This window comes from Oncorhynchus nerka, unplaced genomic scaffold (genome assembly GCF_034236695.1).
Source record: "Oncorhynchus nerka isolate Pitt River unplaced genomic scaffold, Oner_Uvic_2.0 unplaced_scaffold_888, whole genome shotgun sequence".
NCBI classification, from domain to species: domain Eukaryota; kingdom Metazoa; phylum Chordata; class Actinopteri; order Salmoniformes; family Salmonidae; genus Oncorhynchus; species Oncorhynchus nerka.
This window is the reverse complement of record NW_027040405.1, coordinates 187,056-213,570: the sequence shown is the minus strand read 5'-3', so window position 1 is coordinate 213,570 and position 26,515 is coordinate 187,056. Positions and strand designations below refer to the sequence as shown.

At 46.6% G+C, this 26,515-nt stretch overlaps 1 pseudogene; it reads left to right on the top strand.

Moving 5' to 3' along the window:
• The window catches only part of LOC115124436 (uncharacterized protein C8orf34 homolog), a 71,514-nt pseudogene extending 45,216 nt beyond the window's left edge, over positions 1-26,298 (top strand).
• The last annotated feature ends 217 nt before the right edge of the window (positions 26,299-26,515 follow it).

The window sequence follows — 26,515 nt, the reverse complement described above, 5'->3', positions numbered from 1 at the left end:
TGTTGCTTCAATATATCTACATAATTTTCCATCCTCATGATGCCATCTATTTTGTGAAGTGCACCAGTCCCTCCTGCAGCAAAGCACCCCCACAACATGATGCTGCCACCCCCGTGCTTCACGGTTGGGATGTTGTTCTTTGGCTTGCAAACCTCCCCCTTTTTCCTCCAAACATAACGATGGTCATTATGGCCAAACAGTTATATTTTTGTTTCATCAGACCAGAGGATATTTCTCCCAAAAGTACAATCTTTGTCCCCATGTGCAGTTGCAAACCGTAGTCTGGCTTTTTTAATGGCGGTTTTGGAGCAGTGGTTTCTTCATTGCTGAGTGGCCTTTCAGGTTATGTTGATATAGGACTCGTTTTACTGTGTAAATGTAAATGTCTCCTCCGGCATCTTCACAAGGTCCTTTGCTATTGTTCTGGGATTGATTTGCACTTTTCGCACCAACGTACGTTCATCTCTAAGAGACAGAACGCATCTCCTTCCTGAGCGGTATGATGGCTGCGTGGTCCCATGGTGTTTATACTTGCGTACTGTTGTTTGTACAGATGAACGTGGTACCTTCAGGCATTTGGAAATTGCTCCCAAGGATGAACCAGACTTGTGGAGGTCTACAATTTTTTTCTGAGGTCTTGGCTGATTTCTTTTGATTTTCCCATGATGTCAAGCAAAGAGGCACTGAGTTTGAAGGTAATCCTTGAAGTACATCCACAGGTACACCTCCAATTGACTCAAATGTTATCAATTAGCCCATCAGAAGCTTCTAAATCCATGACTTAATTTTCTGGAATTTTCCAAGCTGTTTAAAGGCACAGTCAACTTAGTGTATGTAAACTTTTGACCCACTGGAATTGTGGTACAGTGAATTGTAAGTGAAATAATCTGTCTGTAAACAATTGTTGGAAACAGTTTACAAAGTAAATGTCCTAACCGAATTGCCAAAACTATAGTTTGTTAACAAGAAATGTGTGGAGTGGTTGAAAAACGAGTTTTAATGACTCCAACCAAAGTGTATGTAAACTTCCGACTTCAATGTATATTCTCATTCAAACATACATCCCAAATGGCACCCTATTCCATGTATAGTCACAAGTAGTACACAACCAATTTTAAATGCTGTTAGTTTTTTTGGAGAAGGCTCTGTTTGCTCATAAATGTTGGAAGTCGAGTTCTTCATCAAATACATGCTTCCGCTACAAGGTATTTATTAAATGTCACACGGTTCCCTGAATATACTTAGGAATGCTTCCCAAATGGCACCCTTCTCCTTATGTAGTACACTACTTTTGACCGGCGCCTATCGAGCACAAACCCGTTGTGGTGAGTCATTTCAGAAAATATCCCTCTATGTATCGCCGGAAAACCCAACATTGTCAAAATCTGAAAAGGATAAAAGAGGGGGAGGAGAAGAGAGACGAGGAGAGGAGAGATGAGAGACGAGAGACAAGGAGAGGAGAGAAAAAGGAGAAGAGAGACGAGGAGAGACGAGGAGAAGAGAGACGAGGAGAGGAGAGACAAGGAGAAGAGAGGCGAGGAGAAGAGAGGAGAGAGGCGAGGAGAAGAGAGAAGAGAGGTGAGGTGAAGAGAGATGAGGAGAAGAGAGAAGAGAGGCGAGGAGAAGAGAGACGAGGAGAGGAGAGATGAGGAGAAGAGAGAAGAGAGGCGAGGAGAAGAGAAGAGAGATGAGGAGAAGAGAGAAGAGAGGCGAGGAGAGACGAGGAGAAGAGAGGAGAGGAGAGAAGAGTGGCGAGGAGAGGAGAGACGAGGAGAAGAGAGGCGAGGAGAGGAGAGACGAGGAGAAGAGAGGCGAGAGGCGAGGAGAGGAGAGACGAGGAGAAGAGAGGCGAGAGGCGAGGAGAGGAGAGACGAGGAGAAGAGAGACGAGGAGAGGAGAGGCGAGGAGAAGAGAGGCGAGGAGAAGAGAGGCGAGGAGAAGAGAGGCGAGGCGAGGAGAGGAGAGGCGAGGTGAGGAGAGACGAGGAGAGGAGATGCGAGGAGAAGAGAGGCGAGGAGAAGAGAGGCGAGGAGAAGAGAGACGAGGAGAGGAGAGGAGCGGAGACAGGCGAGGAGAAGAGAGACGAGGAGAGGAGAGGCGAAGAGAAGACAGGCGAGGAGAAGAGAGACGAGGAGAGGAGAGGCGAGGAGAAGAGAGACGAAGAGAGGCGAGGGGAGGAGAGACGAGGAGAGGAGAGAGAAGAGAGGCGAGGAGAAGAGAGACGAGGAGAGACGAGGAGAAGAGAGGAGAGGAGAGGAGAGAAGAGAAGAGAGACGAGGAGAAGAGAGAAGAGAGGCGAGGAGAGACGAGGAGAAGAGAGGAGAGAAGAGTGGCGAGGAGAGGAGAGACGAGGAGAAGAGAGGCGAGAGGCGAGGAGAAGAGAGGCGAGAGGCGAGGAGAGGAGAGACGAGGAGAAGAGAGGCGAGGAGAGGAGAGACGAGGAAAAGAGAGGAGAGGAGAGAAGAGAGGCGAGGAGAGGAGAGACGAGGAGAAGAGAGGCGAGGAGAGAAGAGGAGAAGAAAGGCGAGGAGAGGAGAGACGAGGAGAGGAGAGACGAGGAGAGGAGAGGCGAGGAGAGGAGAGGCGAGGAGAAGAGAGGCGAGGAGAAGAGAGGCGAGGAGAAGAGAGGCGAGGACAGGAGAGGCGAGGAGAGGAGAGGCGAGGTGAGGAGAGGCGAGGTGAGGAGAGGCGAGGAGAGGAGAGGCGAGGAGAAGAGAGACGAGGAGAGGAGAGGAGAGGAGACAGGCGAGGAGAAGAGAGACGAGGAGAGGAGAGGCGAAGAGAAGACAGGCGAGGAGAAGAGAGACGAGGAGAGGAGAGGCGAGGAGAAGAGAGACGAAGAGAGGCGAGGGGAGGAGAGACGAGGAGAGGAGAGAGAAGAGAGGCGAGGAGAAGAGAGACGAGGAGAGACGAGGAGAAGAGAGGAGAGGAGAGGAGAGAAGAGAAGAGAGACGAGGAGAAGAGAGAAGAGAGGCGAGGAGAGACGAGGAGAAGAGAGGAGAGAAGAGTGGCGAGGAGAGGAGAGACGAGGAGAAGAGAGGCGAGGAGAAGAGAGGCGAGAGGCGAGGAGAGGAGAGACGAGGAGAAGAGAGGCGAGGAGAGGAGAGACGAGGAAAAGAGAGGAGAGGAGAGAAGAGAGGCGAGGAGAGGAGAGACGAGGAGAAGAGAGGCGAGGAGAGAAGAGGAGAAGAAAGGCGAGGAGAGGAGAGACGAGGAGAGGAGAGACGAGGAGAGGAGAGGCGAGGAGAGGAGAGGCGAGGAGAAGAGAGGCGAGGAGAAGAGAGGCGAGGAGAAGAGAGGCGAGGAGAAGAGAGGCGAGGACAGGAGAGGCGAGGAGAGGAGAGGCGAGGTGAGGAGAGGCGAGGTGAGGAGAGGCGAGGAGAGGAGAGGCGAGGAGAAGAGAGACGAGGAGAGGAGAGGAGAGGAGACAGGCGAGGAGAAGAGAGACGAGGAGAGGAGAGGCGAAGAGAAGACAGGCGAGGAGAAGAGAGACGAGGAGAGGAGATGCGAGGAGAAGAGAGACGAAGAGAGGCGAGGGGAGGAGAGACGAGGAGAGGAGAGAGAAGAGAGGCGAGGAGAAGAGAGACGAGGAGAGACGAGGAGAAGAGAGGAGAGGAGAGGAGAGAAGAGAAGAGAGACGAGGAGAAGAGAGAAGAGAGGCGAGGAGAGACGAGGAGAAGAGAGGAGAGAAGAGTGGCGAGGAGAGGAGAGACGAGGAGAAGAGAGGCGAGAGGCGAGGAGAGGAGAGACGAGGAGAAGAGAGGCGAGAGGCGAGGAGAGGAGAGACGAGGAGAAGAGAGGAGAGGAGAGAAGAGAGGCGAGGAGAGGAGAGACGAGGAGAAGAGAGGCGAGGAGAGAAGAGGAGAAGAAAGGCGAGGAGAGGAGAGACGAGGAGAGGAGAGACGAGGAGAGGAGAGGCGAGGAGAGGAGAGGCGAGGAGAAGAGAGGCGAGGAGAAGAGAGGCGAGGAGAAGAGAGGCGAGGAGAAGAGAGGCGAGGACAGGAGAGGCGAGGAGAGGAGAGGCGAGGTGAGGAGAGGCGAGGTGAGGAGAGGCGAGGAGAGGAGAGGCGAAGAGAAGAGAGGCGAGGAGAAGAGATGCGAGGAGAGGAGAGGAGAGAAGAAGAGAGACGAAGAGAGGCGAGGAGAGGAGAGGAGAGGAGAGGAGAGAGAAAGAGAGAAGAGAGGCGAGGAGAAGAGAGACGAAGAGAGGCGAGGAGAGGAGAGACGAGGAGAGGAGAGGAGAGGAGAGAGAAAGAGAGAAGAGAGGCGAGAAGAGAGGCGAGGAGAAGAGAGGCGAGGAGAAGAGAGGCGAGGAGAAGAGAGGCGAGGAGAGGAGAGACGAGGAGAGGCGAGGAGAGACGAGGCGAGGTGAAGAGAGGCGAGGAGAGACGAGGAGAAGAGAGACGAGGAGAGGAGAGGTGAGGAGAAGAGAGACGAAGAGAGGCGAGGAGAGGAGAGACGAGGAGAGGAGAGGAGAGAGAAAGAGAGAAGAGAGGCGAGGAGAAGAGAGACGAAGAGAGGCGAGGAGAGGAGAGACGAGGAGAGGAGAGGAGAGGAGAGAGAAAGAGAGAAGAGAGGCGAGAAGAGAGGCGAGGAGAAGAGAGGCGAGGAGAAGAGAGGCGAGGAGAAGAGAGGCGAGGAGAAGAGAGGCGAGGAGAGGAGAGACGAGGAGAGGAGAGACGAGGAGAGGAGAGGCGAGGAGAGACGAGGAGAAGAGAGGCGAGGAGAGGAGAGACGAGGAGAAGAGAGGAGAGGAGAGGAGAGGAGAGGAGAGGAGAGAAGAGAAGAGAGGCGAGGAGAGGAGAGACGAGGAGAAGAGAGGCGAGGAGAAGAGAGGCGAGGAGAAGAGAGGCGAGAGAAGAGAGGCGAGGAGCAGAGAGGCGAGGAGAAGAGAGGCGAGGAGAGGAGAGGCGAGGAGAAGAGAGGCGAGGAGAAGAGAGGCGAGGAGAAGAGCTATTAAAATTAGTAGAGACTACCATGATATTAACATTAGTAGAGACTACCATGATATTAACATTAGTAGAGACTACCATGATATTAACATTAGTAGAGACTACCATGATATTAACATTAGTAGAGACCACCATGATATTAACATTAGTAGAGACTACCATGATATTAACTATTAACATTAGTAGAGACTACCATGATATTAACATTAGTAGAGACTACCATGCTATCAACATTACTAGATACTACCATGATATTAACATTAGTAGAGACCACCATGATATTAACATTCGTAGAGACTACCATGGTATTACATATTAACATTAGTAGAGACTACCATGATATTAACTATTAACATTAGTAGAGACTACCATGATATTAACATTAGTAGAGACTACCATGATATTAACTATTAACATTAGTAGAGACTACCATGATATTAACATTAGTAGAGACTACCATGATATTAACATTAGTAGAGACTACCATGATATTAACATTAGTAGAGCTGATGTTGAACATTAGTAGAGACTACCATGATATTAACATTAGTAGAGACTACCATGATATTAACATTAGTAAAGACTACCATGATATTAACATTAGTAGAGACTACCATGATATTAACATTAGTAGAGACTACCATGATATTAACATTAGTAGAGACTAACATGATATTAACATTCGTAGAGACTACCATGATATTAACATTAGTAGAGACTACCATGATATTAACTATTAACATTAGTAGAGACTACCATGATATTAACATTAGTAGAGACTACCAGAATATTAACATTCGTAGAGACTACCATGTTATTAAATATTAACATTAGTAGAGACTACCATGATATTAACTATTAACATTAGTAGAGACTACCATGATATTAACATTAGTAGAGACTACCATGATATTAACATTAGTAGAGACTACCATGATATTAACATTAGTAGAGACTACCATGATATTAACATTAGTAGAGACTACCATGCTATCAACATTACTAGATACTACCATGACATTAACATTAGTAGAGACTACCATGATATTAACATTCGTAGAGACTACCATGGTATTAAATATTAACATTAGTAGAGACCACCATGATATTAACATTAGTAGAGACTACCATGATATTAACTATTAACATTAGTAGAGACTACCATGATATTAACATTCGTAGAGACTACCATGGTATTAAATATTAACATTAGTAGAGACCACCATGATATTAACATTAGTAGAGACTACCATGATATTAACATTAGTAGAGACTACCATGATATTAACATTAGTAGAGACTACCATGATATTAACATTAGTAGAGACTACCATGATATTAACATTAGTAGAGACCACCATGATATTAACATTAATAGAGACCACCGTGATACACACTTGTTTTGATTCCAACAACAGAGATCTGAACGTGTTCGCCGTATGAATGTGAAGGATTGAAAAGGTCACTGATTTGAAACATCGTCCGCATTTACATAGCTCTCTGGCCCCTGTCTAATGTCTTACCCTGTCTAATGTCTTTAGGAACATCTCTGGCCCCTGTCTAATGTCTTTAGGAACATCTCTGGACCCTGTCTAATGTCTTTAGGAACATCTCTGGACCCTGTCAAATGTCTTTAGGAACATCTCTGGACCCTGTCTAATGTCTTTAGGAACATCTCTGGACCCTGTCTAATGTCTTTAGGAACATCTCTGGACCCTGTCTAATGTCTTTAGGAACATCTCTGGCCCCTGTCTAATGTCTTTAGGAACATCTCTGGCCCCTGTCTAATGTCTTTAGGAACATCTCTGGACCCTGTCTAATGTCTTTAGGAACATCTCTGGCCCCTGTCTAATGTCTTTAGGAACATCTCTGGACCCTGTCTAATGTCGTACCCTGCCAGATATGGTGGCCAGGATCTCTGGACCCTACTTATAAATCTTGTTTGTTTATCATTCGTTATGGTCGTTCTGTCTTTGTCTCTGTCCCCCTTCAGAGGTGGAGAAGGACCTGGCTAGGTTATAACTTCAGGGAAAACTCTAGGTCCTAATGTCATTATGGATTTATATTCCCAACCTGTTTGTCTCTGTCTCCCTTCAGAGGTGGAGAAGGACCTGGCCAAGCTGGCAGAGCAGGGGAAACTAGCCCAGCGGAGTCCCAACAGCCCCCACAGCTCTCTTCTACTCACCCCCTTGTTCCACACCTCTCTCCCGGCCTCACTCCCCAGTACCCTCCTCTTACCCGGCCAGACTTCACGACCTCAGTCTCCCATCCTCAACCGCTCAGCCAAGCCCAGCTCTATAGGTTATCCCCTGGTCAGTCCTAAACTCAGCCCCCTGCTCACCCGCAAGCCCACCTCCCTCACCATGACCGGCAGCCATCGGACTCATTCCCCCAGCAACTCCGGCAGCAGAATTACGACCCCCAGAACCCCAAGCAGCAGACCGATGACCCCCAACAGCCTGCTGACCTCCAAGTCGGCCATGACGGCCGTGACCCCAGGGGTCGGTGTTCACGGAGGTCACAGGGGACATAAGGAGGTGACCTTCAGGAAGTCACGGAGCAGGCCGGTGACCCCCACCAGTCAGCCAACCCGAACCAGGCCCCTGCTCACGCCTCCTGGGCTGAGTACAACAGATAGTCTGGGAAAGGCCTCCAGCATCAAGGCCTATCTGTCAGAGGTTTGTTCAACATCAGCTGACTGGTATACGAATCATTTTGCATGATAAATAACAACTCATTATGATTTGTAGATCGGTCAGTCAGTCACAATTTACCCACAATGCATCACAGATTTGATTATGTTGAACACGGCCACACACTCCAGGGAGATGTTAGCCTGGTTTGTGTTCTTGTTTGTGTTGTGCACATAACACACACACACACACACACACACACACACACACGTTTTACTCTCCTTGTGGGGACCAAATAATTGATTAATCATATTACCCCAAACCTAACCCTAACCCTAAACCTAACCCAAACACCCAACCCTAATCCTAAACCTAACCCTAATCCTAACCCTAAACCTAACCCTAATTCTAAACCTAACCCTAACCTTCATTCTAACCCTAAACTTAACTCTAATTCTAACCCTAAAATATACTTTTGACTTGTGGGGACTCTTTTCTAAGGCTGGGACCTCACGATACAATATGATCACTATACTCAGGTGCTGATACGATACGTACTGTAACGACCCTGGGTTTATAAGCGCGGATATCGACTCTGCCGCTTGAGCATGCTTTTTGGGGACAGTCGATAGCGCGCTGGACTTCGGGCTAGAAGGTTGAGGGTTCGAGACCTGCTCCCTGCCTGTTTCATTACAGTGTTATGATTCTCAGAATTCCATACGTATTGCGATTTGATGTTCCAAACATCAAATCAAATCAAATTGTATTGGTCACATACACATGGTTAGTAGATGTTATTGGTCACATACACATGGTTAGCAGATGTTATTGGTCACATGGTTAGCAGATGTTATTGGTCACATACACATGGTTAGCAGATGTTATTGGTCACATACACATGGTTAGCAGATGTTATTTGTCACATACACATGGCTAGCAGATGTTATTGGTCACATACACATGGTTAGCAGATGTTATTGGTCACATGGTTAGCAGATGTTACTGGTCACATGGTTAGCAGATGTTACTGGTCACATGGTTAGCAGATGTTACTGGTCACATGGTTAGCAGATGTTACTGGTCACATGGTTAGCAGATGTTATTGGTCACATACACATGGTTAGCAGATGTTATTGGTCACATGGTTAGCAGATGTTATTGGTCACATACACATGGTTAGCACATACACATGGTTAGCAGATGTTATTGGTCACATACACATGGTTAGCAGATGTTATTGGTCACATGGTTAGCAGATGTTATTGGTCACATACACATGGTTAGCAGATGTTATTGGTCACATACACATGGTTAGCAGATGTTGTTGGTCACATACACATGGTTAGCAGATGTTATTGGTCACATACACATGGTTAGCAGATGTTATTGGTCACATACACATGGTTAGCAGATGTTATTGGTCACATACACATGGTTAACAGATGTTATTGGTCACATACACATGGTTAGCAGATGTTATTGGTCACATACACATGGTTAGCAGATGTTATTGGTCACATACACATGGTTAGCAGATGTTATTGGTCACATGGTTAGCAGATGTTATTGGTCACATACACATGGTTAGCAGATGTTATTGGTCACATACACATGGTTAGCTGATGTTGTTGGTCACATACACATGGTTAGCAGATGTTATTGGTCACATACACATGGTTAGCAGATGTTATTGGTCACATACACATGGTTAGCAGATGTTATTGGTCACATACACATGGTTAACAGATGTTATTGGTCACATACACATGGTTAGCAGATGTTATTGGTCACATACACATGGTTAACAGATGTTATTGGTCACATACACATGGTTAGTAGATGTTATTGGTCACATACACATGGTTAGCAGATGTTATTGGTCACATACACATGGTTAGTAGATGTTATTGGTCACATACACATGGTTAGCAGATGTTATTGGTCACATACACATGGTTAGCAGATGTTATTGGTCACATACACATGGTTAGCAGATGTTATTGGTCACATACACATGGTTAGCAGATGTTATTGGTCACATGGTTAGCAGATGTTATTGGTCACATACACATGGTTAGCAGATGTTATTGGTCACATACACATGGTTAACAGATGTTATTGGTCACATACACATGGTTAGTAGATGTTATTGGTCACATACACATGGTTAACAGATGTTATTGGTCACATACACATGGTTATCAGATGTTATTGGTCACATACACATGGTTAGCAGATGTTATTGGTCACATGGTTAGCAGATGTTATTGGTCACATGGTTAGCAGATGTTATTGGTCTCATGGCTAGCAGATGTTATTGGTCACATGGCTAGCAGATGTTATTGGTCACATGGTTAGCAGATGTTATTGGTCACATGGTTAGCAGATGTTATTGGTCACATGGTTAGCAGATGTTATTGGTCACATGGTTAGCAGATGTTAATGGTCACATACACATGGTTAGCAGATGTTATTGGTCACATGGTTAGCAGATGTTATTGGTCACATGGTTAGCAGATGTTATTGGTCACATGGTTAGCAGATGTTATTGGTCACATGGTTAGCAGATGTTATTGGTCACATGGTTAGCAGATGTTAATGTGAGTGTAGTGAAACGCTTGTGCTTCTAGTTCCAATGCTGTAATATCTAACAAGTAATCGAACAAATCCACGATGACTACCTAATAAACACACATGTAAAATAATGAAAAATAATATGTACATATAAATGTATGGATGAGCGATGGCGGCAAAGGCAAGATGCAGTAGATGGTATAGAATACAGTACAGTGGGGCAAAAAAGTATTTAGTCAACCACCAATTGTGCAACTTCTCCCACTTAAAAAGATGAGAGAGGCCTGTAATTTTCATCATAGGTACACTTCAACTATGACAGACAAAATGAGAAAAAAAATCCAGAATATCACGTTGTAGGATTTTTAATGAATTTATTTGCAAATTATGGTGGAAAATAAGTATTTGGTCAATAACAAAAGTTTATCTCAATACTTTGTTATATACCCTTTGTTGGCAATTTCAGAGGTCAAACGTTTTCTGTAAGTCTTCACAAGGTTTTCACACACTGTTGCTGGTATTTTGGCCCATTCCTTCATGCAGATCTCCTCAAAAATCACAGTGGTTGTAGAGGGTGCAACAGGTCAGCGCCTCAGGATTAAATGTCAGTTGGATTTTCATTCAGAGTTAGAGACAGCAGGTGCGACATATATATATATTTTTTGGAGAACAAGCTATAGGATGAACAGTACCGGAGTTTTTGTGCAGGTACAGCCGACTAGCGCTAGCTAACGTTACCTACAGTATAAAAACAATTAGAATAATATTGCGATATGCAACTATCAATTTTCTCCCCATCACTACCCCTTTCTGAGGGTTTAATTAACGGCGGGGTAGGAATTTTGCGATTCCTCTGTATTTTTCAGACATTTACTTGTGGTTGACGCCTACTGAGATGATCAAAAACACCAGCGAGCTGAACAGAGCGGAGCAGCCTGATTCTGATTCACAAAGGATTGAGCTCAATGAGAGAAGAGGGAAATAGAGAGAATTTATTTGTATTTTTATTTTATTTTATCTTCCCCCACTGTTCGTATTATAACTACTTGTGTTAATGCTAAACAGCTGATAATATAACACGTGAAATATCTTTACCTTTTTAAAACCTTTTTAGTGCAATGTCTACTGTTATTTTCTAATCGTTTTTAGTTGATGTTGTTAAATGTGTTTATTTCACTTGCTTTGGCAATATGTTTCCCTTGCCAATAAAGCCTATTTAAATTGAATTGAAAGAGGGAGAGAGAGAGGGCTGGAGAGAGAGATAGACAGGGAGAGATCGACAGGGAGAGAGCGTCACGCAAGAAAGAGAGAGAGCTAGTGTCACGCCCTAACCTTAGATATCCTTTTTATGTCTATATTTTGGTTTGGTCAAGGCGTGAGTTGGGGTGGGCATTCTATGTTTTGTGTTTCTATGATTTTCTATATCTATGTTTTGGCCGGGTAGGTTCTCAATCAGGGACAGCTGTCTATCGTTGTCTCTGATTGGGAACCATACTTAGGTACCCTTTTCCCCACCTGTATTTGTGGGAAGTTAACTTTGTTTGATGGCACATGGCCTTAAGCTTCACGGTTTGTTTTGTATTGTTTATTGTTTCGTCATTTCGAATAAAAGAGAAAATGTACGCTCAACACGCTGCACCTTGGTCCAGTTCTTTTAACGGCCGTGACAGCTAGAGAGAGAGAGAGAAAGGGGGTAGAGAGGAGGGAATGAAGGAATGTTGGTCCTGGTTATAAAACTGGATGTAGAGGAAAAAGGGATAAACAGATCTGATTCTCCCTTCCTCTTCCTTGTGTAACTCTCCTTCATCTTCCTGATGTAACTCTCCTTCCTCTTCCTGATGGAACTCTCCTTCCTCTTCCTGATGGAACTCTCCTTCCTCTTCCTGGTGTAACTCTCCTTCCTCTTCCTGATGTAACTCTCCTTCCTCTTCCTGATGTAACTCTCCTTCCTCTTCCTGATGTAACTCTCCTTCCTCTTCCTGGTGTAACTCTCCTTCCTCTTCCTGATATAACTCTCCTTCCTCTTCCTGGTGTAACTCTCCTTCCTCTTCCTGTTGTAACTCTCCTTCCTCTTCCTGGTGTAACTCTCCTTCCTCTTCCTGGTGTAACTCTCCTTCCTCTTCCTGTTGTAACTCTCCTTCCTCTTCCTGGTGTAACTCTCCTTCCTCTTCCTGATGTAACTCTCCTTCCTCTTCCTGATGTAACTCTCCTTCCTCTTCCTGATGTAACTCTCCTTCCTCTTCCTGATGTAACTCTCCTTCCTCTTCCTGATGTAACTCTCCTTCCTCTTCCTGGTGTAACCATTCTTCCTTGAAACACAGCCTTGTGTCCCAAATGGCACCCTACTCCCCCACATACTGCACTACTGTTGACCAGGGCCCATAGACCACAACAGTTGTGCAATACAGTACAGTTTATAGGGAATAGGGTGCACCCTACATAGAGGCTGACTGGCTGACTGTACTGGCTGGCTGGCTGACTGTACTGGCTGGCTGTATCGGCTGACTGGCTGGCTGACTGTACTGGCTGACTGGACTGGCTGACTGTACTGGCTGACTGTACTGGCTGGACTAGCTGACTGTACTGGCTGACTGTACTGGCTGGACTGGCTGACTGGACTGGCTGGCTGACTGTACTGGCTGACTGTACTGGCTGACTGTACTGGCTGGACTGGCTGACTGTACTGGCTGGCTGGCTGACTGTACTGGCTGGCTGGCTGACTGTACTGGCTGACTGGACTGGCTGACTGTACTGGCTGACTGTACTGGCTGACTGTACTGGCTGGACTAGCTGACTGTACTGGCTGACTGCACTGGCTGACTGTACTGGCTGGTCGGCTGACTGGTCGGCTGACTGACTGGCTGACTGTACTGGCTGACTGACTGGCTGACTGCACTGGCTGACTGTACTGGCTGGTCGGCTGACTGACTGGCTGACTGTACTGGCTGACTGACTGGCTGACTGTACTGGCTGACTGTACTGGCTGGTCGGCTGACTGGTCGGCTGACTGGCTGACTGACTGTACTGTCTGATCGGCTGACTGGCTGACTGACTGTACTGGCTGACAGTACTGGCTGGCTGGCTGGCTGACTGTACAGGCTGACTGACTGGCTGACTGTACTGGCTTGCTGACTGGCTGACTGGACTGGCTGGCTGGACTGGCTTGCTGACTGGCTGACTGTACTGGCTGGCTGGACTGGCTTGCTGACTGGCTTGCTGACTGGCTTGCTGACTGGCTGGCTGGCTGACTGTACTGGCTGTACTGGCTGACTGGCTGGCTGGCTGACTTGCTGACTGGCTGACTGTACTGACTGACTGTACTGGCTGACTGGCTGGCTGTACTGACTGGCTGACTGTACTGACTGACTGGCTGACTGTACTGACTGACTGACTGGCTGATTGGCTGGCTGTCTGTACTGACTGACTGGCTGACTGTACTGACTGGCTGGCTGACTGTACTGACTGGCTGGCTGACTGTACTGACTGACTGGCTGACTGGCTGACTGACTGGCTGACTGGCTGACTGGCTGACTGACTGACTGAATGGCTGAGTGGCTGACTGGCTGGCTGGCTGACTGACTGGCTGACTGTACTGGCTGACTGACTGACTGAATGGCTGACTGGCTGGCTGGCTGACTGTACTGGCTGACTGACTGACTGACTGACTGGCTGACTGTACTGGCTGACTGGCTGATTGTACTGGCTGACTGTACTGGCTTTACTGACTGACTGGCTGACTGGCTGGCTGTACTGGCTGACTGACTGACTGGCTGTACTGGCTGACTGGCTGGCTGGCTGTACTGGCTGGCTGACTGGCTGTACTGGCTGGCTGACTGGATGACTGTACTGGCTGACTGTACTGGCTGACTGACTGGCTGACTGTACTTACTGACTGTACTGGCTGACTGACTGAGTGGCTGACTGCTGACTGGCTGACAGGCTGGCTGTACTGGCTGCCTGGCTGACTGACTGACTGGCTGTACTGGTTGGCTGACTGGCTGGCTGACTGTACTGGCTGACTGACTGGCTGACTGTACTGACTGACTGTACTGGCTGACTGGCTGACTGTACTGGCTGACTGGACTGACTGGCTGTACTGGCTGACTGTACTGGCTGGCTGACTGTACTGACTGACTGTACTGACTGGCTGACTGACTGACTGAATGGCTGACTGGCTGACTGGCTGGCTGGCTGACTGACTGGCTGACTGTACTGGCTGACTGACTGACTGAATGGCTGACTGGCTGGCTGGCTGACTGTACTGACTGACTGTACTGACTGGCTGTACTGGCTGACTGGCTGGCTGTACTGGCTGACTGGCTGACTGTACTAACTGGCTGTACTGGCTGACTGGCTGACTGGCTGACTGACTGGCTGACTGGCTGGCTGGTAAAACTTCATCTTTTAACACTGAAAAACTAGAACACATAGAAACCTTTAGAAGGGAACACGGGGCAATTTATTTATTCAAGTTTGGCCCCGAGGACTGTACTCTGAGGTATATTTGTTTTTTTAAGAAAATAAAAACAGCTGTAGAACTAATGGGACTGACATTGGCGTTAGCCAACGCTCAGCGTCTTTGGTTGAGTTCACTGAGGTTTTCTCCCTGTGACAGGCTGCTCCTTCTCCACGGGCCAGTATACCTTTCCTTGTAATACCATTAGTAGTCTTTAGAGCCTTTAAAAGCTAGAGCGAGAAAGAGAGAGAGAGACACACATTCTCTGTTTTCAATGGCCACGACTTTCAGAAACGATCAAAAACAAAGGAGGACCAAGGCACTCTGCATATAATGAATTAAAATGCCTTTATTTGTATGGCCCTAGGGCAGCTGGGTAGCTAGCTATGGTCCCCCCACCCCGACGAAGGCCATGCTGCTGAAACGTGTTAAGAGTTTTAAAACTTTCTTTCCAATGAATATGCCATACAAATAAAGGCATTTAAATTCATTATATGAAGTGTCTTTGTCCTCTTTTCTTTTTGATGATCAATTCACCCCTTTTTTCCAAAGAGTAGCTTCTGTCTACCAAAACATTCTGTTGTGTACCTTCTGTCTACCAAAACATTCTGTTGTGTACCTTCTGTCTACCAAAACATTCTGTTGTGTACCTTAGTACCTTCTGTCTACCAAAACATTCTGTTGTGTACCTTCTGTCTCCCAAAACATTCTGTTGTGTACCTTAGTACCTTCTGTCTACCATAACATTCTGTTGTGTACCTTCTGTCTCCCAAAACATTCTGTTGTGTACCTTAGTACCTTCTGCCTACCAAAACATTCTGTTGTGTACCTTAGTACCTTCTGTCTACCAAAACATTCTGTTGTGTACCTTCTATCTACCAAAACATTTAGTTGTGTACCTTAGTACCTTCTGTCTACCAAAACATTCTGTTGTGTACCTTCTATCTACCAAAACATTTAGTTGTGTACCTTAGTACCTTCTGTCTACCAAAACATTCTGTTGTGTACCTTCTATCTACCAAAACATTCTGTTGTGTACCTTCTGTCTACCAAAACATTCTGTTGTGTAGCTTCTGTCTATCAAAACATTCTGTTGTGTACCTTAGTACCTTCTGTCTACCAAAACATTCTGTTGTGTACCTTCTATCTACCAAAACATTCTGTTGTGTACTTTCTGTCTACCAAAACATTCTGTTGTGTAGCTTCTGTCTACCAAAACATTTTGTTGTGTACCTTAGTACCTTCTGTCTACCAAAACATTCTGTTGTGTACCTTCTGTCTACCAAAACCTTTTGTTGTGTACCTAGGTACCTTCTGTCTACCAAAACATTCTGTTGTGTAACTTCTATCTACCAAAACATTCTGTTGTGTAGCTTCTGTCTACCAAAACATTCTGTTGTGTAGCTTCTGTCTACCAAAACATTCTGTTGTGTACCTTCTGTCTATCAAAACATTCTGTTGTGTAGCTTCTGTCTACCAAAACATTCTGTTGTGTACCTTAGTACCTTCTGTCTACCAAAACATTCTGTTGTGTACCTTCTATCTACCAAAACATTCTGTTGTGTACCTTCTGTCTACCAAAACATTTTGTTGTGTACCTTAGTACCTTCTGTCTACCAAAACATTTTGTTGTGTACCTTAGTACCTTCTGTCTACCAAAACATTCTGTTGTGTACCTTCTATCTACCAAAACATTCTGTTGTGTACCTTCTGTCTACCAAAACATTCTGTTGTGTAGCTTCTGTCTATCAAAACATTATGTTGTGTACCTTAGTACCTTCTGTCTACCAAAACATTCTGTTGTGTACCTTAGTACCTTCTGTCTACCAAAACATTCTGTTGTGTACCTTCCGTCTACCAAAATATTATGTTGTGTACCTTAGTACCTTCTGTCTACCAAAACATTCTGTTGTGTACCTTAGTACCTTCTATCTACCAAAACCTTATGTTGTGTACCTTCTGTCTACCAAAACCTTATGTTGTGTACCTTAGTACCTTCTGTCTACCAAAACATTCTGTTATGTACCTTCTGTCTACCAAAACATTCTGTTGTGTACCTTAGTACCGTCTGTCTACCAAAACATTCTGTTGTGTACCTTAGTACCTTCTGTCTACCAAAACATTCGGTTGTGTACCTTCTGTCTACCAAAACATTTAGTTGTGTACCTTAGTACCTTCTGTCTACCAAAACATTCTGTTGTGTACCTTAGTACCTTCTGTCTACCAAAACCTACTGTTGTGTACCTTAGTACCTTCTGTCTTCTAAAACATTCTGGTGTGTTCCTTAGTACCTTCTGTCTACCAACACATTCTGTTGTGTACCTTAGTACCTTTCTTTCTACCAAAACATTCTGTTGTGTACCTTCTGTCTACCAAAACATTCTGTTGTGTACCTTCTGTCTACCAAAACATTCTGTTGTGTACCTTCTGTCTACCAAAACATTCTGTTGTGTACCTTCTGTCTACCAAAACATTCTGTTGTGTACCTTCTGTCTACCAAAACATTCTGTTGTGTACCTTCTGTCTACCAAAACATTCTGTTGTGTACCTTAGTACCTTCTGTCTACCAAAACATTCTGTTGTGTACCTTCTGTCTACCAAAACATTCTGTTGTGTACCTTAGTACCTTCTGTCTACCAAAACATTCTGTTGTGTGCCTTAGCAGCTCTTCCCTTCCATCTTTTGTCGACTTTTAGAAATAGGTTGAGTTTCTTTTTAGTTTTGGTTCTTTGTTTAAGAACTTCAGAATCCCATTCTGCTAACGGACATCTAGCGGTTGTATCAAATAGATATTTTCCAGAAGAATGTGTTTTTCTGTCGTTTGCTCTGAACTTGGCCCAGTTCGTGTTGTATACCTACGTTTGTAAATGAAGCTGCATAACTGCGTATAGTATGGAGCCATCCAACATGATGATTATATTATTCATATTATTCTCTGTAAATATGTATCTCCTTAATTCCAAGCAAGTTGTGTATAGAGTTTACATGCTTGTTATGTCACTACAGCCAGACGTCATCCATAATCAATAATCAACCTAAAAACTGTACATCAGTGGATTATTTTTATTAAATAAAATGATTAGTAGATCGTTGTTGTTTAAAGAAAAATCCTCAATTAAACATTAACACGGCTGTAACCTGCTCCCTTTCTCCTCTCTGTGTTGTTGTACCTACAAGCAGGAATGAACCCTGTAATGTCTCCTGTCCTCTCCTCTCTAGGATGAGTTCTACAAGCAGCTCCAGGCTATCAGACAGCCGTGGCACATTCCCATTGACGCAGAGAGTGACATCCTGGAACCACTTGAGCAGGACAAGAGTGAGTGACTGTGGCTGGCCACCTACCTGCCTTACCTTATACAGATGCTTTCTGGGAAAAATATTCAGACCCTTTGACTTTTACCACATTTTGTTACGTTACAGCCTTATTTTAAAATGGATTAAATACATTTTAAAAATCTCATCAATCTACACATGATGCTCCATAATGACAAAGCAAAAATGGGTTTTTAGATTATTATTTTTTTGCAAATGTATAAAATATTTGAAACAGTATTCAGACCCTTTTGCTATGAGACTCGAAATTGAGCTCAGGTGCAACCTGTTTCCATTGATCACCCTTGAGATGTTTCAACAACTTGAATGGAGTCCACCTGTGGTAAATTCAAATCATTGGACGTGAATTAGAAAGGCACACACCTGTCTATATTAAGGTCCCACAGTTGACAGTGCATGTCAGAGCAAAAACCAAGCCAAGAGGTCAAAGGAATTGTCCATGAGACAGGATTGTGTCGAAGCACAGATCTGGGGAAGAGTAACAAAAAATGTCTGCAGAATTGAAGGTCCCCAAGACCATAGTGGCCTCCATCATTCTTAATTGGAAGACGTTTGGAAACAGTGTGTGATTTTCTAGTGTAAAACTTTCTCCAAGCTATTCTCATGAAGTGTGTGGTTTTCTAGTGTCCACAATCTAACTGACTGCATTATTAATGCCATCGGGTGTACCACATCATTTCCTTAGTTCAATTTATTAATGTCAATCCTCCCAATTCTAAGTGATTATTATACAAAGTATGACTTTCCATGGACCTAAAGATGAGATGTATGTAGCCTGTTAAAACGCAGTAGAAACATTTTAGAGTTTAGGCAACGGGGTAATTTAGGGATGAGGCTGTTGACATGGTCTAAAATCACATTTCTAGGTGTCATCAGAGAGATTTATTCACGTTAAGAGCTAGTCGATGGTTTGAGTATGACGTTGCTCTCTCCCACTCTCTCTCTCTCTCCCACCCCCCCTCTCTCTCTCTCTCTCTCCCTCTCTCTCTCTCTCCCCCTCTCTCTCTCTCTCCCCCTCTCTCTCTCCCCCTCTCTCCCCCCTCTCTCTCTCCCCTCCCCCCCCTCTCTCTCCCCCCTCTCTCTCTCCCACTCTCTCCCCCCCTCTCTCTCTCTCTATCTCTCTCCCCTCCCCTCTCTCTCTCTCCCTCTCTCTCTCTCTCTCTCTCTCCCTCCCACTCTCTCTCTCTCTCCCTCTCTCTCTCCCTCTCTCTCCCTCCCACTCTCTCTCTCTCTCTCCCTCTCTCTCTCCCTCCACTCTCTCTCTCTCTCTCTCTCTCCCCCCCTATCCTTTGAACAGGACATTATTGGAATAGGGATACGTCCCTAATAGCACCCTGTTCCCTATCCAATGCACTACTCAGGACCATGGCCCTATGGGACGCAGACTCTGTTCTAGTGTACGCCTCACAGGTAGTGCAATATGTAGGGAATAGGGTGCCAGAAGTGCACTACATACGGAATAGGGTGCCAGTAGTGGGCTATGTGGGGAATAGGGTGCCAGTAGTGCACTATGTGGGGAATAGGGTGCCAGTAGTGCACTATGTGGGGAATAGGGTGCCAGTAGTGCACTACATAGGGAATAGGGTGCCAGTAGTGGGCTATGTGGGGACTAGGGTGCCAGTAGAGGACTTTGTGGGGAATAGGGTGCCGAGTTGCGTATCGCCCCATCCTCTGAGATGGTGTTCAGATCCTGATATTGGAGAAACGCGTCACACATGTGCTTGAGGGTGGCGTTGTGGTTAAGACCCATATAGGATCTCCCTGTTGGCTTGGGTATAAACCGTGGCCCCTAACGGCCCTACACTCTCCATCCCTTCTCTCTATCGCCCCTTCATTAAATAGAATAACGATCAAATCCAAAAGGAGATATCCACTTTCCTTTAAGAAGAAAGAACACACATATTTCTAGCTAACTACTTCAATGTGGGTCTGTTGTGTTCTATTGTGTGTTATTAAAGTTCATCATCATACATCATCATACCAAACTCTTTTCTACTTGGAGTCAATTCATCTTAATTTATGTATCAAGCCAGACGGAACTAAATCTGTCAATAGTACCTGCAAAACACCAGTCTCAACATCAACAGTGAAGAGGCGACTCCGGGAAGCTGGCCTTCTAGGCAGAATTCCTCTGTCCAGTGTCTGTGTTCTTATGCCCATCTTAATATTTTCTTTATTTTTGGCCAGTCTGATATATGGATTTTTCTTTGCAACTCTGCCAAGAAGGCCAGCATCCCAGAGTCGCCTCTTCACTGTTGACGTTGAGACTCAGACTGCAGTTTACTTCAGTCAGACTGGTGTTTAGTGGGTAGAATTTAAAACTTCTTAGGGCTAGGCGCTAGCTAGCGGGACACCTGTCGACAACTTCCGGTGAAATTGGAGGTCAAGCAATTCAAATAAATAATCATAAAAAATTATGGATATTAAACATTTAGGTACATACACGTGTCTTATATTGGTTAAAAGCTTAAATTATTTTGAATCTAACTGCACTGTCTGATTTACAATAGGCTTTACAGCGAAAGCAAACCACGTGACTGTTTGAGGACGGCGCCCCACATCAACATATTTTTCCACCGGCACAGGCTTCATAAAATCACAAATAGTGATGAAATATTCACTTGCTTTTTGAAAATATTCCTTTGATTTCCAATCCACAGGGTCCCAGCTACAACATGTAGTGGGAGGGGAAATTAGGGGAGGGGAAATGTAGTGTCGTTTTGTTAGATAAAATCCTCCTTTATATCCCATAAAGTCTGTTTAGGTGGCCCCATCGATTTGAGTAATCCACTCATTCAACATGCAGAGAAAGGAATCCAAAAAGTCTGTTTAGTTGGTGCCATCGATTTGAGTAATCCACTCGTTCAACATGCAGAGAAAGGAATCCAAAAAGTCTGTTTAGTTGGCCCCATCGATTTGAGTAATCCACTCATTCAACATGCAGAGAAAGGAATCCAAAAAGTCTGTTTAGTTGGTGCCATCGATTTGAGTAATCCACTCGTTCAACATGCAGAGAAAGGAATCCAAAAAGTCTGTTTAGTTGGCGCCATCGATTTGAGTAATCCACTCGTTCAACATGCAGAGAAAGGAATCCAAAAAGTCTGTTTAGGTGGCCCCATCGATTTGAGTAATCCACTCCTTCAACATGCAGAGAAAGGAATCCAAAAAGTCTGTTTAGGTGGCCCCATCGATTTGAGTAATCCACTCGTTCAACATGCAGAGAAAGGAATCCAAAAAGTCTGTTTAGTTGGTGCCATCGATTTGAGTAATCCACTCCAACATGCAGAGAAAGGAATCCAAAAGTCTGTTTAGGTGGCCCCATCGATTTGAGTAATCCACTCGTTCAACATGCAGAGAAAGGAATCCAAAAAGTCTGTTTAGGTGGCCCCATCGATTTGAGTACTCCACTCATTCAACATGCAGAGAAAGGAATCCAAAAAGTCTGTTTAGGTGGCCCCATCGATTTGAGTAATCCACTCGTTCAACATGCAGAGAAAGGAATCCAAAAAGTCTGTTTAGTTGGTGCCATCGATTTGAGTAATCCACTCGTTCAACATGCAGAGAAAGGAATCCAAAAAGTCTGTTTAGGTGGCCCCATCGATTTGAGTAATCCACTCGTTCAACATGCAGAGAAAGGAATCCAAAAAGTCTGTTTAGGTGGCGCCATCGATTTGAGTACTCCACTCATTCAACATGCAGAGAAAGGAATCCAAAAAGTCTGTTTAGGTGGCCCCATCGATTTGAGTAATCCACTCGTTCAACATGCAGAGAAAGGAATCCAAAAAGTCTGTTTAGTTGGCGCCATCGATTTGAGTAATCCACTCGTTCAACATGCAGAGAAAGGAATCCAAAAAGTCTGTTTAGTTGGCGCCATCGATTTGAGTAATCCACTCCTTCAACATGCAGAGAAAGGAATCCAAAAAGTCTGTTTAGTTGGTGCCATCGATTTGAGTAATCCACTCCTTCAACATGCAGAGAAAGGAATCCAAAAAGTCTGTTTAGGTGGCCCCATCGATTTGAGTAATCCACTCCTTCAACATGCAGAGAAAGGAATCCAAAAAGTCTGTTTAGGTGGCCCCATCGATTTGAGTAATCCACTCCTTCAACATGCAGAGAAAGGAATCCAAAAAGTCTGTTTAGGTGGCCCCATCGATTTGAGTAATCCACTCATTCAACATGCAGAGAAAGGAATCCAAAAAGTCTGTTTAGGTGGCCCCATCGATTTGAGTAATCCACTCGTTCAACATGCAGAGAAAGGAATCCAAAAAGTCTGTTTAGTTGGCGCCATCGATTTGAGTAATCCACTCGTTCAACATGCAGAGAAAGGAATCCAAAAAGTCTGTTTAGTTGGTGCCATCGATTTGAGTAATCCACTCGTTCAACATGCAGAGAAAGGAATCCAAAAAGTCTGTTTAGTTGGTGCCATCGATTTGAGTAATCCACTCGTTCAACATGCAGAGAAAGGAATCCAAAAAGCTGCTGTTAAATTCATCCACCTCTGGCCTGCTCGCCTCCCTACCACTGAGGAAGTACAGTTCCCGCTCAGCCCAGTCAAAACTGTTCGCTGCTCTGGCCCCCCAATGGTGGAACAAACTCCCCCACGACGCCAGGACAGCGGAGTCAATCACCACCTTCCGGAGACACCTGAAACCCCACCTCTTTAAGGAATACCTAGGATAGGATAAAGTAATCCTTCTCACCCCCCTTAAAAGACTTAGATGCACTATTGTAAAGTGGCTGTTCCACTGGATGTCATAAGGTGAAAGCACCAATTTGTAAGTCGCTCTGGATAAGAGCGTCTGCTAAATGACTTAAATGTAAATGTAAATGTAAACTTTAAATCTAGTCTAAATATGTTTCTATATAATCCTCAGGTAATTAAACTACAACGTAATTAAACTACAATATTTCATATGAAAGAAGTATGTTCAATAGGAAAACGATATCATCAGATGCACGTCCTCTTCGTCACATGCGCACAGACTGATTTCTAACTCTTGAGTCCCAGTTCTAAAACTCATAATTCTTCCTCGTTTTGGAAGAAACAAGCCTGAAACCTTGAACAAAGACTGTTGACATCTAGTGGAAGCCATAGGAACTTTCAATCTGGGTGCTGGATTATACTTTCCATTGTAAGGGCTCTCAAAAATAACTAACAATCTGGTTGATTTTTCTTTGGATTTTCCCCTACCATATCTATTGTGTTATAGTCTCATACATTTCTACAAAATGGTTCCAATTATGGGTGGGTGGGTGCGTGGTGGGTGGGTGGGTGGGTGGGTGCGTGCGTGGGTGGGTGGGTGCGTTGGTGGGTGGGTGGGTGGGTGCGTGCGTGCGTGGGTGGGTGGGTGGGTGGGTGGGTGGGTGCGTTGGTGGGTGGGTGGGTGGGTGGGTGCGTGCGTGCGTGGGTGGGTGGGTGGGTGGGTGGGTGGGTGCGTGCGTGGGTGGGTGGGTGCGTGCGTGGGTGGGTGGGTGCGTTGGTGGGTGGGTGGGTGGGTGCGTGCGTGCGTGCGTGGGTGGGTGGGTGGGTCGGTGGGTGCGTGCGTGGGTGCGTTGGTGGGTGGGTGGGTGGGTGGGTGGGTGCGTTGGTGGGTGGGTGGGTGGGTGGGTGCGTTGGTGGGTGGGTGGGTGGGTGCGTTGGTGGGTGGGTGGGTGGGTGGGTGGGGGTGCGTTGGTGGGTGGGTGGGTGGGTGCGTTGGTGGGTGGGTGGGTGGGTGGGTGGGTGCGTTGGTGGGTGGGTGGGTGCGTGGGTGGGTGGATGGGTGGGTGGGTGGGTGGGTGGGTAGGTGCGTTGGTGGGTGGGTGGGTGGGTGGGTGCGTGCGTGGGTGCGTTGGTGGGTGGGTGGGTGGGTGGGTGGGTGCGTGCGTGGGTGGGTGGGTGGGTGGGTGGGTGGGTGCGTTGGTGGGTGGGTGGGTGGGTGGGTGCGTGCGTGCGTGGGTGGGTGGGTGGGTGGGTGGGTGGGTGCGTTGGTGGGTGGGTGGGTGGGTGGGTGCGTGCGTGCGTGGGTGGGTGGGTGGGTGGGTGGGTGCGTGGGTGGGTGGGTGGGTGCGTGCGTGGGTGGGTGGGTGCGTTGGTGGGTGGGTGGGTGGGTGCGTGCGTGCGTGCGTGGGTGGGTGGGTGGGTCGGTGGGTGCGTGCGTGGGTGCGTTGGTGGGTGGGTGGGTGGGTGGGTGGGTGCGTTGGTGGGTGGGTGGGTGGGTGGGTGCGTTGGTGGGTGGGTGGGTGGGTGCGTTGGTGGGTGGGTGGGTGGGTGGGTGGGTGGGTGGGTGCGTGCGTGGGTGGGTGGGTGCGTTGGTGGGTGGGTGGGTGGGTGGGTGGGTGCGTTGGTGGGTGGGTGGGTGGGTGCGTGCGTGGGTGCGTTGGTGGGTGGGTGGGTGGGTGCGTTGGTGGGTGGGTGGGTGCGTGGGTGGGTGGGTGGGTGGGTGCGTTGGTGGGTGGGTGGGTGGGTGGGTGGGTGCGTTGGTGGGTGGGTGGGTGCGTGGGTGGGTGGATGGGTGGGTGGGTGGGTGGGTGGGTAGGTGCGTTGGTGGGTGGGTGGGTGGGTGGGTGGGTGGGTGCGTGCGTGGGTGCGTTGGTGGGTGGGCGGGTGGGTGGGTGCGTGCGTGGGTGGGTGGGCGGGTGGGTGGGTGCGTGCGTGGGTGGGTGGGTGGGTGCGTGGGTGGGTGGGTGCGTTGGTGGGTGGGTGGGTGGGTGGGTGGGTGGGTGGGTGCGTGCGTGCGTGGGTGGGTGGGTGGGTGCGTGCGTGGGTGGGTGGGTGCGTTGGTGGGTGGGTGGGTGGGTGCGTGCGTGCGTGGGTGCCTCCTCATGTTCTGCACCAGATTTGCCAGTTCTTGCTGTGAGATGATACCCCACTCTTCCACCTGAAAGTTCCCAGACATTTCTCAGGGGAATGGCCCTGGCCCTCACCCTCCGATCCAACAGGTCCCAGACGTGCTCAATGGGATTGAGATCAGAGCTCTTCGTTGGCCATGGCAGAACACTGACATTCCTGTGTTGCAGGAAATCACGCACAGAACGAGTAGTATGGCTGGTGGCATTGTCATGCTGGAGGGTCATGTCAGGATGAGCCTGCAGGAAGGGTACCACATGAGGGAGGAGGATGTCTTCCCTGTAACACACAGCGTTGAGATTGCCTGCAATGGCAACAAGCTCAGTCAGATGATGCTGTGACACACCGCCCCAGACCATGAATGACCCTCCACCTCCAAATTGTAATGCTCATTCCTTTGACGATAAAAGCGAATCCAACTATCACCCCTGGTGAGACAAAACCGTGACTCGTCAGTGAAGAGCACTTTTTGCCAGTCCTGTCTGGTCCAGCGACGGTGGGTTTGTGTCCATAGGCGATGTTGTTGCCGGTGATGTCTGGTGAGGACCTGCCTTACAACAGGCCTGCAAGCCCTCAGTCCAGCCTCTCTCAGCCTATTGCGGACAGTCTGAGCACTGATGGAGGTATTGTGCTTTCCTGGTGTAACTCAGGCAAATGTTGTTGCCATCCTGTACCTGTCCCGCAGGTGTGATGTTCAGATGTACCGATCTGTGCAGGTGTCGTTACATGTGGTCTGCCACTGCGAGGACGATCAGCTGTCTGTCCTGTCTCCCTGTAGCGCTGTCTTAGGCGTCTCACAGTCCGGACATTGTACTTTATTGCCCTGGCCACATCTGCAGTCCTCCTTGCAGCATGCCTAAGGCTCATTCACTCAGATGAGCAGGGACACTGGGCATCTTTCTTTTGGTGTTTTTCAGAGTCAGTAGAAAGGCCTCTTTAGTGTCCTAAATTTTCATAACTGTGACCTTAATTGCCTACCGTCTGTAAGCTGTTAGTGTCTTAACGACCGCTCCACAGGTGCATGTTCATTCATTGTTTATGGTTCATTGAACAAGTATGGGAAACAGTGTTTAAGTTACGAAACTCTACTGCATGAATTAAGAGTTTAGTGTACTGTGTGTATACACTTGCCAATAGAGTTATCTTGTTTGAGGTTATGTTTGGTCTTAGTTAGAATACCCCCTGAATTCACTACACAATGTTGTCACAGTGGATATGGGATGGGTCTAAATGACCATTTCTCACCTTTTCCATGGGTTTCGTAATGGATAAATGCATACATTATAAGTTACGGTGTAGACTAATGTGTTATTGTCTGTTCTGATCCATTCACAGGTGGGTTACGGGATGCCAATAAAAGATCAGTGTTCTCAGGTAAAACATTTAAATGCATTTTATCAAGTGTACCTGTCTGACCCAATCAACCAGTCATAATCAACCAGCATCTCACTCATCTCCTTGTCAATATACATTTTGAAAACTGTAACACATTTCATTCATAAAGCAGAACATATTTGTCCGCTCAGAATCACACCAACGTGGTCTACCTTATACATTACCAGCTAGTAGTCCTGGATATGATATACTGCATGGATTATATTGTATGGATTATATTGCATGGATTATATTGTAGGGATTATATTGTAGGGATTATATTGTAGGGATTATATTGTAGGGATTATATTGTAGGGATTATATTGTATGGATTATATTGTAGGGATTATATTGTATGGATTAT